Genomic DNA, 14,882 nt, shown 5'->3' with positions numbered 1-14,882 from the left:
AGTTGTAACATTAAGTTTCTTTATTGAGCGTGTACACTTCCAAAATATATATTGTTAATTTACAATAACCCATTATAATATTACGTTTGATTATGATGTCATTAACATTAGCCTAATTTAGCTTCAAGACATATAAAACATTATTGAAATGCATCTTAACACGAACTACATACTAAAGCCGATGTTGAATGCGCCAGAACGTCTAGTTCTACGAGGATTTTAGTTTTTCGCGAGTAAGTACCACGAGTCGCTAGTCTTTTCTCCCTTTTACCTATTTGAGTTCCAGGTCAAATATATTTGCTCTGCTTTTAGGTTTTCATCGTCACCTTCCTATTTGTAAGAATGCTTCCTATTTGGAAAATAAATTATTTTTTCAATTAAATTCTTAAGGTTCCATCCCCTGTAAAATGGCGCGTTAAGTGATTTTTTAGATTTGAGTTATGTATTCGAAATTTATAATACATAATTACATACAGAAAAATAATATATTTTTTCACAATATTATATTATTTATACTTTGATTACTAAAAACAAATTATAATGTGAATATTCTTGCATTAACTTCATACCTCAAATTATAACCTTATATACTACATAATAAGGTTATTTTTCCGTCACTAGCAATGTTTGTTCAGCTACCTGTACATATTTGAAAATAAAATTTTGACAAGTCATGACGGGTTAATTTCATAATCAAAACTGCCACTACAATTGTCAATTCCGTGAATCTCCTAAGGGTACATATCATTTTAATTTGCAACCAACAATATTTCATAGAAAATGTAATAAGGAATATCGTGATAGTGTACAAAATAAAAAAAAAAAACCCTAAAATTAAATAAATTATTCGTACATCTGCATGTTCCCGCCCTCAACTCATGCACCGTAAAATAATGGAATGAATGGTCAAGGTCGTTTTGTGGTAAGGCCTCAAAATATTTGTAGCCGCCCTTAAAGGCGCTTAAATAATACAATACAAATAAAACAAAGAAAACAGTTAACCTTTATATTACCCTCATCTAAAATTAGATTATCGATTTGCTTCAAATAAGCTTTCTCATTGTTTATGGTAACAACTATTTCAGTTTATTCTTTTTACTATAGATTTGTAGCTCTTATTGTGTTATTATTGGAGCTAGACTAGATAATGTAGAAAAGAGAGCTAATCAACGCGGGTTATTTTTCACATCGCTCGCTAGATGCAATTTAAATTACGGTATATTAGCCGTCTCGTAAACAGTACTTCTCAGTAAACTTACTTAGTGTCCACCATTAGTGTTGTAGATATCCTTTGACCAACTCGCATGTCTTCAACTTGAGGTGTTCCATTGAATTTCTCTACCGCATGTGTTGACATATTAGTATGCTGTGTCCAGACATTGAAACTTACGAGCCGAGCTGAACTCCAACTTCACCGCGTATCTGATACGCTCAGTGTGGATGGACGCAATGGGTGTAACAGGTAACGTATAACACGAATTTAATAAATTTAAAGTAAGGAAACACTCTTTAACAATGAGAACTCAACAAATTAAAACTTAAATTACCATTTGTGCGTTTATTATGTCTATTTCCAATTTCGAAGATTATTTCAACGCTTAATTAAAATAAAATAAAATACTTTATTTATCACGTAGGCGAACAAAGTTGCACTTATGATACGTCAAAACAAAGAATAAGAATAATTATTATTTCTAAACAACTATTAAAATCACTTATATAACTATGGAGATTTTAAATTAGGGATAAAGTTTATACAAAAGACTAGGTACAAACCGAAGTAACCAGCTCGGGCTGGCAAGTAGAGGGAAATAGAAGGGTAACGCGTCGCGATCCTCACCGGCGAGGACATGAGCCCTAACCTAGCTAACCTACCAGCCTTTCACTAGCTACCTAAGTGATGACTACCCGAAGAAGAAAGGCAGAAAGAAACTCCGGGCTTTCTTTTTGTCATCAATTGTTCAGTACTTCTTTTGTATTTTTTTCCAAGTCTTTCTTGTACATAGTCACAATAGTTATATAAGCTAATGCACGCACATCACCGTTAACATGGGATAAGATGAAATCCAATCGACTAAACCTGGAGCGGCATAAAATAAAATTAGCGATAGCAAATAAAAGAGAACATAGATTCATACTTAAATAACGGCGTACAGCGTGCATTCGCCTACATTTACAATCATAGTTTTCAATCATGAGAAAAGAAAAAAAAATAGTGATATTGAACAGGCAAACACAACATGATCGGGTGGTCGTCTTTCAATAATTACATTTCATTAAGATATGATATGATTATGTCAAATTAGAACTATTTAACTACGCCAATATTAGTGTATTTCGTATATAGAAACAAAATAAAAAGTAAAAAAACAGGCATTAAAACTTTTATCCCCTTAGCGGTATCGCTATAAACGGATAGTTGTAAGTGTAGACGAACGAACACGGAACGTAACCGAAATTTCTTTTAAAAATGCCAATTTTGACGGATCGGCTCATGACGCATATCATTCTGGCAAACCCATACATTAGCGTCCCCACTACGGTTTACGTACAGCGTTGACCGTTTCTACAAGAGTTCGCGTTGCATCACGTCGAACGTAGCACCGTGTACACACACAAATAAACATTTCCTGTATGTTTATTATATTACATTTAATGTCGTTGCTCGTACTCTCTTTGATGAACGGCAACGATGTCTGGACGCAGCATTATAGTAAAGTTGTCTTCAACTCTGTGTAGTCCAACTCAACCGCAATTTCATTATAAAGTTCAAAAACTCCTAAATAAAACATGCAGAGAACTGCTTCGCCGTTGAAAATAAGCTGCAGGCATGACATCTGGATAGTAGTAGAGATAGCAGTCTATCAGTAAAATATAGATAATTAAAATGATTTAGTTTTGATAATATTTCTTTATGTAAGAATTGGTACACTTTCAAAATAAGGAGATTATATGGTCGTAAACAAATTGAATGATATTTTAAAAAACCAAATCGCTTAAGATAGATGTAGGTTAAAACAACTTTTATAACTGTCTTTCTAGTTGATAGCTCTCATAGGTTCTCGGAAAATAGCTGTGGCACACATTCGCACCGTCGCTTCGTAAAGGATCCATTTACACTGCCTAATAACTAAAACCTTTTGTGAGTCGCAACCTAAAACATATTATTATTGTATAAGTTAATGTTATTTGACCAATAAGGCAATTATAGAATTCTACAGATAGTTGTGCGTTCAGATGGTGCAACATGAACGTTGAGACTTGTTAGGTACTATTTATGTATGGAATAATGTAGATTGACATAATTAAAAAATATGACATAAATTACGTCGTAATGAAGTCAAGCCCTCATCTATAAAAACTACGAACATGACATATGTAATTAAACATCCCTTGTGTTGGATTCACTAGTTAAAAGAGCATTCCCAGAATAAAAATCCAACTGTACAGGATAAAAAGGACAGTATACTATGTTAATTCTAAAATTGATCTATTCATGTATTAAATTAAACCAAAACCATTCGGCCGTCTATCCATTACTTATACCAAACATTCCAACGTACAAAAGTTATTTAAAAGCTTCCACATTTTCACTGTAGTAGGATATCATTAGCTCCTTTGATATGCAATAACTTTAAGTGGTTGTTTTAAAGAGGTTGTATTTCTTGAAGTATATTCGCTGTCTACGTATTGAAGTATGACGTATTGCCCTCAAACAAACGGGCCGGACGTGTGATCGCTGATCAGTGGCAGGAGTCAGTCGCTGGGGTCACGTATCTTTACCACCGATGCATCTTCCAGCTGCATTAATATATCATTTCATCGTAACTAACTGAGACGGACAAATTGCGCACAAGTTTATATAATATTTATTGGAAAGAAGGGTGCCCGATCAATCAAACCGACGGGTAGAACCTTTCGATCACTATTTCTTATATTTATAAATCTTTTATAAATACTAGTTTTGTAGTCACAACAACAATTTCTACTTTCCAATGATGCTGTGTGTATGTTTTACGTTAGAGATAACGCGGTCAACGTCAGGTCAAAGAAAGTTTTCTTGAAATGTTGTAAATAAGTAATCATAAGAATATTGTGGTACATGACGAGTGTTGTTCATATTGACATTTGAGACGTAGTCTGATATTTTTATCTATCTATTCTATACTTATAATAAATCTGTAGAGGTCAATTCTGTACATGAAATATATTTCCAAAATAACTATCAGGGGGTGATTAGGGATCGATACTGATGCCAAAAATGCAATTAGTAAAATTTTTGTCTGTCTGTATTCCCGATAGCTTAGCAGTTCGAAGCTTTCTCATTATATTTGTCTACTCTTACGTTTATAACACTCTCAGTCATCCCTTATTAAAAAAGTTAACATTATTAAATATTCCATATAAAAGAATCATAGAAATCGGTATAGAAACACCAAAGTTATACATGAAATACGCTAATAATAAGCCATCACGCGTGAATACTGAATCATGCTATATGCTTCCTTCGATTTTACCAGGATCCCATCATCAGACCCTGGTTGGACAATCGGACCACCTGCATATCACCATACATTAAAAAAACATCCCGACAAATTGAGCACCTCCTCCATTTGTGAAGTCCGAAATCCACGCGGGCGAAGCTGCGGGCGGAAGCTAGTTTGTAATAAATGGCGCAAATAGGTTCTCCATGATTCGTCTCGTGGCTGAAGTACTAGAGCACACAAGCCGTGAGACCGGTGAGGAACAGATTCCCATTCCCAGGACATCCAATTAAAAATTCTGTAACATAGTAAGTTCAAAAAACTAACGGAACTCGTTGATTGAAAATTTATAGCCCAAGTCGATTACTCTGCTGTAGCCAGACAAAACAATTTTATGGACACTTACAGAAGTAGTTACACTATTCGTTATCAGAAGCTATTGCGACTTTGCGGGGCTTAGCAACAACTTCGTAAATAACTACTCCACACTGAGCAAACCACATCTACATGTGTAGTGCAGGTCAGTTTAAAATTTATATTTCGCTATGAAGCGAACGTGTTCCGAGTCTACACTCAAATAATTTCGTAGTCTAACCGTGTTGAGGGCAGTGCCGGCCGAGGCTTACACATTGCTCGTCTTCAGACTTTTAACCAAACTTAAAATTTTATCCTTATCCGATAGCTGGGCCGAATTTTTATGTTTGGCAATAAGTAGGCAAGTTGAGCATTCCAATCTTTAATGCACTAAGTTCATTCTTAACAATATAATAGACCCAATTCAAATGAAAGAATATATTATTGGTTTGCTCTGTGGTCATGGCGACCAAAAGGCACACCAATAGTTTGGGCTGCACTGGTGGATCTCGGTGGTCACAACATTAGTCTTGATGTGGTTATCAAAAACTAACACCAACTCGTTTGATTTCAAAACATACTAATAGCCAGATCACAAATAGGTTGTAATTCGTAGAAACCCATTGAGTAAGGTATTAAAGTTCTCAATTTAGTGAGACTTTAAACTTAACCATTAAGACATCAAATTTCAAAAAACTAAACATTATGCTCACAGCATGCAAGGTCACGTCGTCAGGCTTAGGCAGTAGCCGAACTGACCGCACCCGGCATCCGATCGCAATTAAGCTAGTTGGATCTTCAACAAAGTAAATAGCTCCACCTACGGCTGTATCGATTGAAGGGAGTACAATTAGTCGTATGTATTGCTTCTATGGAAATTTGTAAGTTATAATTTGCTTCACTCGGCGGTGTGTCACATTTAGTTTCCCGGCTCTTGGGGGTAAAAACAATTTAGTTGCAGTGCCCTCTGTAAGTTGTCGTGAAGTCACCTTGTTTGAGTTACGGCTCACTATCCCGCCGTTACCTACCTCATGTCCTGATAAAAAATAAAACGTGCGTAAAAATCCACGTAACTGTATGTAAGAGTATTTCGCTCCCCCGCACGACCTCCCCGCCTTCCCGCGCGGTACGCAGAGCCCATATGTCTTACGTTCCTTGAAGCCCAGCATATAAGAGGATATATTTTTTGTGGAAAAACATGCACAACATAAAGACTGTGCAAAATAACCGTTCATCTTAAACATTTGTCAAGAGAGGCTTATGTTAACTTAGTAGGGAAATGCGTAACACTGGATAAAATGTGGTCCCTCACTTTTCCTTTACGTTTGAAATACCTGTTTAAGGATACGCATGTTTTTTTATGAAATAACAAAATATATTGCGGAGCATTCAAGACATTTGACCGCGAAGGATTCCGTACCTTTATTCATAAAATTGGATCAAGCTAATTTAATATTTAAATATAAAATTCATTAGATTGGAATAAATAACTGATCTTGGAGTAGATTGACTATTCAAGTTTAGGATGTGAGAGCTTTAAGCGTATTGCGAGATAAAAATGCGCTATATGAATAATTGTGGGGACACAAGGCAAACTGCACGTGCTCAAAAACCGTGAATCGTGTTGATCGCTGGGGTTGTGACGGGTCGGTGTCGCGAAATGCTGCGCGAGTTGCCGTCATTGCGTCGCACCGCGATTCGCAGCGCTCATCGCGCTCGCGTCGCGTCGTAAGTGCTTTTAATTATTTACGCGACAAGAATACCTAGCGAGCATACCGCAACTTATAAAACCGGATAAGCATAAACGTCGCACCGCGCACGCCAACATGGTAAATACTTACAGCATTTTTTCACATTACCAATTGCAGTCAATTCAAACGGTGACGTCATACTCACATATTAAACGCATGCTAGGGGCATATCATCAACGTCACACCCATGCATCTTATTGAACAAAAACAATAAGTAACCTATTCACTCACACCATCACGCATTTTATCCCCGAATGGGGTATGCAGAGGTGCAACCAGGGCACCCACTTTTCGCCAAGTGTGTTCCGTTCCATGATGTGATAGGGGGCGAGCCTATCGCCATATCGGGCACAAATTCCAAACTCCGGGCTGATACTGAGCAGAAAAACTCAATTATCACTTTGCCCGACCGCTGAGAGCGCTGCCGTACCGCGCATGCAGTACAACTACGCCACCGAGGCAGTCCCCTATTAGTTCCTCATTTATAGGTCAAGAACGCAAACCAAAGGTAAATTTCCAGTATAAAATTTAAATACTTATGAATGGTTTGTCTAAAATACATATCAACACAAAATTTTCACCTAGTCAACGCAATTGCGTTTTTCATTCAAGGCAAATAACAAAATATCCTTGAATAGTGCGTCCGGCTTTGGCATTCAGAGTCGTGCGGGACCCCTTGAAAAATCGTTGTTCGAATCCCTGCTTTTTATTTTAAATCAAGTTTTGTTGTAGTGGCCAGGGGGTGCGGAATAACCCGAAATTCTGGACCAATTGTCTGCAATAAAATAGACAAAGATAGTGGCCTCAAACAACGTTCCTGTATTATTCAAAGGTGGTGGAGTTGGGCACATGTGTCCGCTGGCAATTCACGGACAACAACGAGGCCGACGATGTGAGCGAGAATATATTTTTGTAATGAGCTTACAAAAAAAGTTGTTTTCCTCTGGTGCCATGAAAAAATTGCGGTATTCAACGTTAAATGCAGCGCTTTGCGATTTAAGCTCATAATAGGCAGAGGGCTGCATAAGGACGTGAAACGCGATTGTGCAAAGAATTTACGATATTATAATCGCAAGATAGTAAAAACTTATTAACCTTACATATTCTAATTGTAAGATAGTCTATAGATATACTTTTGTTACTTACAATCGCATCGGGTCAAAACATAGACAACTATTGGTAGTACAAGAAGCCGCATTAAAAAGAGTAGAAAGTTCGATACCACGATAATGTCTATTTACAGTTTAAAAAAAAAACTTGAACCCATAGTATTTTTTACTCAATTTTTTATTCGATTCGTCTATTCGAAGTGTCATATTTCAACACCATGTCTATTTACTATAACACCAACAATAGGCACATAATGCGAGATATGGCACAGCCCACAGGTATGCTTACATCGCCCTTGACTAATTTTCTTAATTAAACACATTGCGTGTCGTACACAAATACTGGACAAGAGTGAGTAGGACTCATCTTTCGGATTCCGCGCCATTATAATTTGTTTATAGACACTTATTTGTTGAAGTAAAATTATATTTTACTTTTATTTTGCACCCATCCACATACTGGTTGGTACACCGTAAATCTAAATTATAACATATTAAATACTTAATATATTTGGGATTTATTGTTCTTTAGAATGTCCTCTGTTATATTTCATGAAATTTTCTAATTTCGGCCAGTGGACAAAAAAATATAAAGTCGTCTGTAATGTAGGTTACGTATTAAAAAGATCCGAAAATTGTAAATATATGGAAACAATAGTTTTTGACACATTAATTATTTTTTTAACCACATTTCAAAACCTCATTGGTTGCCTCAAAATATAATAGAAAAAAGAACATCGAAGGACTAAGATATAGACGGACCACTGGAATGATGTTTTAAAATAATATCTAGAATGACGCACGAACCTCAATAATTGCGCACACATTTTACGTACCTGTCTGGGAGTTTTCATAAAGTGAAATCAGCCATAAGCCATTGAGACAAACGGTATATACTTAGCACTTGGAGAACAACATAAGGAGGTGAAATATGAAAGAGGTCGGTAAGTTTTAATTCTGTCGATTCAACTTCTTGGATGGCACGTGTTAATAATTCAGGGAGGGGCGAGGAGACCGCATCGTTACCGGTACGCTCACAGCTTACGGTTGTTCTGCGACAAACGCGCTGGAAGAGCGACCCGAGTCAGCGGTATCTGAGATTTTGTTACCGACAGCTTTGTGTTATTAATTTAAAAATGTCCTACGATCACGAAGAAGTAAGGGGACACATTTTGTATAGATATCGATATGTTACAACAGTATAAATAAAGCCAAACGCATCATACCTACATAATATAATCTTCATGATGAGTAATAAAAAAAATCCCTCTCATGGACATATGTATGCTTAATTAAAAACCTACTTAAATAAAAAATAATTACATGTTTTAATTTAATCTGATATCACTTGCTAAAATGATAGTATTGTATAAACTATCGAGCGTGCTCACACGGAGGATGATGTGTAGCTTAAATGACTCGTAAATTGTTGCTCGACTGAATTGCCAATTAATAACATTGACACATCTTTTATGAAGTTTGATTTATACCACCCACGCAGTTTGTTCACACACAACATTTACACATGGTAATAATTTTGTTGAGCCTGGACTCATCGAGCTATTTGATATATTCTTGTTGCTATCCAGCTTTTATAAGAGTGACGGGGTCTCCGATATTTTAAACTACGGCGGTAGGTTTGTTTTAACAAATGATTCCATGCCTTATAATTGTGAACCTAATCGAACTTTAATCGACTATATTATTGAATATGAAATATGAAGTGGAAGTACGTTAACGAAAATAACTCACAACTTATTAAAGTTGTTATAATGAAAGAAATACCATAAAAATACTTAACGGTAAGAAAAAGTCAGCGTATAGAATAAGTGAATAATGCCAATAAATCATATTAAAATATAGTTTTGTCGCCGCATCTAGCAGATGATATGACATGGTAAAGCGGTTGTATAAGTACGGTTTACGATTGTTGCTTGAGTCGCGAGTTCTGCTGCAGCTATATACCACTGCTGAGGAATAAGCATGTCGATTACCAATACGTCCGTACCCCAAACACTCAGTTTTTGCTGCTCAGTTATATAAAGGAAACTATGTTAAAAAAAAAACGGAAAATAAAAATTTAAGAACATGAATAATTATTCACGATAATTTAATTTCCTTTAATAGTGTAGGGATGAACGTTCTGTAAATATATTACATACAAACAGCTCCTAAAAAAGCTTAACGTAGTCCAGAGGAATGACTACCTTGCGGTTGCCTTATCTTATCCTGAATCGTACCTGTTTATGTATGACACAAAGATTAATCAATAGGTTAATAGAGATCCAATATTTTTGTATGAAGTAATAAACAACAACAACAAGACTGAAAATGTTTGTAGTTGCACTCATTGATACTCAATGTACAGTCTGGAGAACATATTTGACAATTTACTACATCTAGTAATGGATATTATGTTACGATAAAAACAATAATGCAGAGTAAATAAATAAGGAAAGCAAAGAACAGTAATATTGAATCCATGCCCTTAGAAGTTACTGTATTCAATGCTGCTAAGAATGCCATCTAAAAGCATATAGATAAGAATACTAAATGGCGGTAGGTATATAACACAGTGTGCCAAAGTTTTCAAAACTTCTTCATTCCAGATAGCCTCGGCGGACAAATCAAAACACTTGAGCCCGATCACTTCGGCAGTTTTGTTTAAATTACCTCAGTACTGGAGAAATGATTTGAATATTTAATGAAGCGACGAAAATAAAATCACATTTACGCTTTTATATTTAACCCATGAAATCATAAATTTTATTTTCTAAAATTTGTATAGATCACGAAACTAGAAGTGTTTGTAGGTAATGTGATTGACGCAATCCTATCTCGAGCTCGGTTTTATTTCGATCGGCACATCTACCGGCGATATATCGCGGCGCGAGTACGTACCGTACGTACACCAATAAACAAGTTCCAATTCGACACTGCGATGGATAGCTTGTGTATTTTTTTCAATATTAAATATTAAAGGGCGGAAAACCTTGCACGAGCTATAAAGTTTGGCCCCAATGTATCACCTGGGCCCTCGTATCTACCCGCAACCGACAATCTTATTTTATTGGCTAGAGTTGGGATAAAAGCGTCAATAAACTGTCGATGCGTCTTTCGCGTACCATCAAAATCTATCGAATCACAAAGTCATTGCTATATATACTAACAACTCAGGCTTGCGGAGAAATTAAATTTTAAATATAGTTTGCACCCTTTAGTTAGCTTAATGTCTTTGGGCACTATACACAAGGAACAACGCAGTGTGACTGCTACTGGCTGGGCAGGCTTAACACATTAGTAGGCCACTGCGCGAAATACCAAATCATTCGTATAAAAATAATATAATTAAAGTTAAGTTAGATTATGTATTGTTTTCCAGTAAATTAATCATGTTTCGTAACTATTTACGAAACATGTAAGCTATCTTACAGCAATTAAATAGGAGCATGCAAATATTATTTACATTCCAGCGCAGTGAATGATTCAAAAATGCTACATACTTCCTACATCTCTAAGCACATCGGCAAAACTTCTTGATTGATACGGTATAATCCGGAATGTGTGCATTCCGCAAAAAGTCTATTTAGTGAGGTAAAGGTGCCGCGTGTGAGGCAGAGTACGTGATCCCTCGGCCGCCGGGTCGGGCGCCGCACCGTGTATTCGTCTAGTATCCTAAAACAACGCTCATAAATCGGACCCAATCTGTAATACTCCGCACTCGCTTACATTCCCGAGAGTCATGAGCCCATTCCAACGCGCCTGACACACAATGGGGCGAATATTACAAGACCAGGTCGCGCTATAACATAACGTCCTATTTATGGTTGGCCGTTGTCGACGTAAAAATGTAAGCCGTGGTGTTAAACATTAAAGTTATACTCGCTTCTAACTTACTGAACTACTTTCTAAATTCTGACATGATTTTAGTCATAGAATATCATGAATAAATGATTTGAAGTTATTATCAATTAACTCACAATTACTTACTAAATAAAAATTAAATAAACTCCGGATTCGCGACAACTTAGCGTTTAATGCAATTGGTTTTTCGTTAATGAGTATAGTTTGGGGGCCACAGTAAAGTCTATGCGGAAACACTAGCTAAATGGATTTATTCAAAGCAGATGTATTTGTGGTTGTCGGTGGTATGTTATTCTATAATACCAACCTTAACTAGCCTGCAGCGTAGATAGATTCCGCTAGCCGGTACTCCGATGCAATCTAACAAAAAGCATACATTTTTATTTTTTCTTAATATATAAAACGCACAGCTATTGAATTCGCAGCAGCAGCGTTCGCAGCGCCAACATTCATGTATGCTTTTTGATAGAGGCATTGGGCGTTAATTAAAAAATTAAAGTTCAACTTGCGAGAGTTGAAGCTATTCATTCGATCTTCAATATTTGTATTTTTGTAACTGAATTAATGTTATATGTAGCAATATTTATTACATAAGGCTAGGATATTTAATTTAAGCATTAGCTCAGTCGCTGTGCTTTTGATTATATTTGTAGAAAGGAAATAAACTGCACATATGTGTATGTTTATTAATAATTAATAAGTATGGGGAAACCGCTACGAGAATGAACTCACAGGATGTCCCGGTATCTGGTATACTTGGATAGTCGAAGGATCGATGAGGAATTACAAAACCTTTCACCATTCAAACATTTAAATGGAACATGAAACGTGTAACGTGTGTGTCCACTGTCAAGGTGTTCTAAATATTTGTGTTAAAACCAAAGAGTTCTAAGATCATATAAAGCAGACATCGGGAAGGTTATCATACAAATATTTTGCGCTCACGTGATGGTTACTTAATCTACCGTCAAATAAATAATAGAAATACTTATTCTATTATTTATTTCACTTACCGTGAAAAACATCCATGTAAAGTATTATTTTTTTCTATATTATGATTTGCACGTTCTTATTACGAATATTAGTTATTTTTATTTTATTCACTGTAAGTATATTATTTTTGTATTAATATCTAAGGACTCTGTGACATATTGTCCTATGGATATTTCAAGTAAGACAGTGACTTATTCCCAATTGGTATTAACTTTTGAAGCAAAAATTTGGGCCAGATTTCCGGTCTATAATTAACTATATACCTTAATGTCTTTAGTTAAACCAATGAACGTGATTGTCACAATCCTGGATTTGGAAATAGGCCGTATAGGCCGCGGCCTAGGGGCGGCAGCCTTTTGGGGGCGGTAGATGTCAGAGGACGCTAACTCGATTTCATTAATAATTATTCGTTTATTTAACTTTAGTGCCTTCCATAATACAAACAAATGGAAAATGATTACATACATACACACATAAACCTACCTACATGGGCCGGCGGAAATAAAGTGGCCTACACTCATAATATTAATTCGGCACTGGATTTTCACAAAAGTTAATTTCAACATAGGTAATGAGTTCTAAGGAACTGCGTACTGCGATAGAAAAGTCTGAGGGGAATACAACACTATTTAAATCGCAACATTCGAACTATGACAAAGAATGTTGAGAGACTATTTTAAAATTGCCGTGATATTATTGCCTCGGTGGCGTAGTTGTACTGCATGCGCGGTACGGCAGCGCTCTGAGATCCTGGGTTCGAATCCCGGGTCGGGCAAAGTGATATTTGGGTTTTTCTGCTCTATATTAGCCCGGAGTCTGGAATTTGTGCCCGATATGGCGATAGGCTCGCCCCCTATCACATCCTGGGACGGAACACACTCGGCGAAAAGTGGGTGCCTTGGTTGCACCTCTGCATACCCCTTCGGGGATAAATGCGTGATGTGTGTGTGTGTGTGTGATGATGTGTGATATTTTTCTAAATGCCATAAATATATAGGTACTCGCGTCTAGTTTTATTACAAACATATTGCTCAGATAATATAAATAGAAGAAATATAAATTTATTTGCATATCAATAAACTTCTACGAATTTAAAAAGGGGAGGGTGTAATAGTAATGATGACGTTGTTTTTTTACAAGAATACATTGATTAAAATAAATTGGTTAAATCATACAAATATTCTTTAACTTCAACTGATAATTATTATGTCTGTTAGGGATATTTTTGCCACTCGTGCTCATTACCTAATATCTAGAATCAGTAGGTACCTACGAAGACATCCAATGACAAAGGTTTATCAACATTGACCTATTTCACTGTTCATAAAAAAAAATAATCTCTTATCAGTGGGTCGCCGACAGCGTCTATTTGTGCATTTAAAAATCTGTTCAAAGTTATCATTATTTTAAGCGTATATGACCCAATCGCTTTCTAAACGGCTCCTTATCGGAATTATTTATACTACATTATCGGACATACGTTTTGTTGTATCATATCGAAGAGCACATAACCTGAAAACTTTCGGAAATGTTTGTCATATTTTTATAAAAAAATGTCAAGAGTACTGAAGTGAAACAGAAGCGACCACAGTAAGCTGTACTGTTATTTCATTAAAGATAAGATGATTAGGTGCCTCATTGCGTCTGTAAGAGCGAATCCGTTTTTTTGCAATTACGAGCGTTCTTTTCGAAGGACAACTTTGATAGACATATAGGTAATATAGTCTAAAATCATTTATTTGCTAATACGACCATCAAAGCTGTCCTTCATGTGGAAAGCCCGTAATTGCAAAAAGACGGATTATCCCCTATAGACGGAATAGGAGCCCTGACCTTATGTTAAAAATATAAAGGGCTATTTTCGGCATAATAGATAATCTATCTTGTTTTATAGTTGCTTTTTAAGATACCATGTAAGTGTATAACAAAACATGGTAATTGGTATGTAACTGAGTATGTAATACGGGTGTTACAAAAGTGAGTACCGATGAGCCACTACAATAACTCCACGTACGCGTATTGGCGTATCACCGCGGGCGAGCCGAGCCGATAACGTATCGTGCACATAAACTTAATATAAACACAAATGTTTCTGCGACACGGTACATTAAAAATCAAGATGGCGTTTTTTCACCCATTATTAACATGTCTTAATTGCATCAATCTGCACCCGCTAGGAACAGCCTGTACCATACGTAATAACATCAAATAATCAGGAAATGAACGTTTTAATCATCTGCAGAGGTCCCGCGTTTCGTCTGCCGCGCTGCACTAAATTAACCTTTTTAATTAACTGGCTGATCTAAAATCTGCAATTATTTGAAATG

General features: G+C 36.2%; 1 long non-coding RNA gene across 1 annotated transcript; it reads left to right on the top strand.

Moving 5' to 3' along the window:
• Nucleotides 1-836: 836 nt before the first annotated feature.
• On the top strand, nucleotides 837-7,394 carry LOC115455741. The gene is made up of 3 exons (XR_003939820.2): nucleotides 837-922; nucleotides 1,377-1,462; nucleotides 7,322-7,394. It is a non-coding gene; the product is annotated as an uncharacterized LOC115455741 (long non-coding RNA).
• Nucleotides 7,395-14,882: the final 7,488 nt, after the last annotated feature.

The sequence above is a fragment of the Manduca sexta genome, chromosome 27 (genome assembly GCF_014839805.1).
Source record: "Manduca sexta isolate Smith_Timp_Sample1 chromosome 27, JHU_Msex_v1.0, whole genome shotgun sequence".
Classification (NCBI taxonomy): Eukaryota; Metazoa; Arthropoda; class Insecta; order Lepidoptera; family Sphingidae; genus Manduca; species Manduca sexta.
Note: the sequence above shows the minus strand (reverse complement) of the source record. Positions and strands in the feature narration are given on the sequence as shown.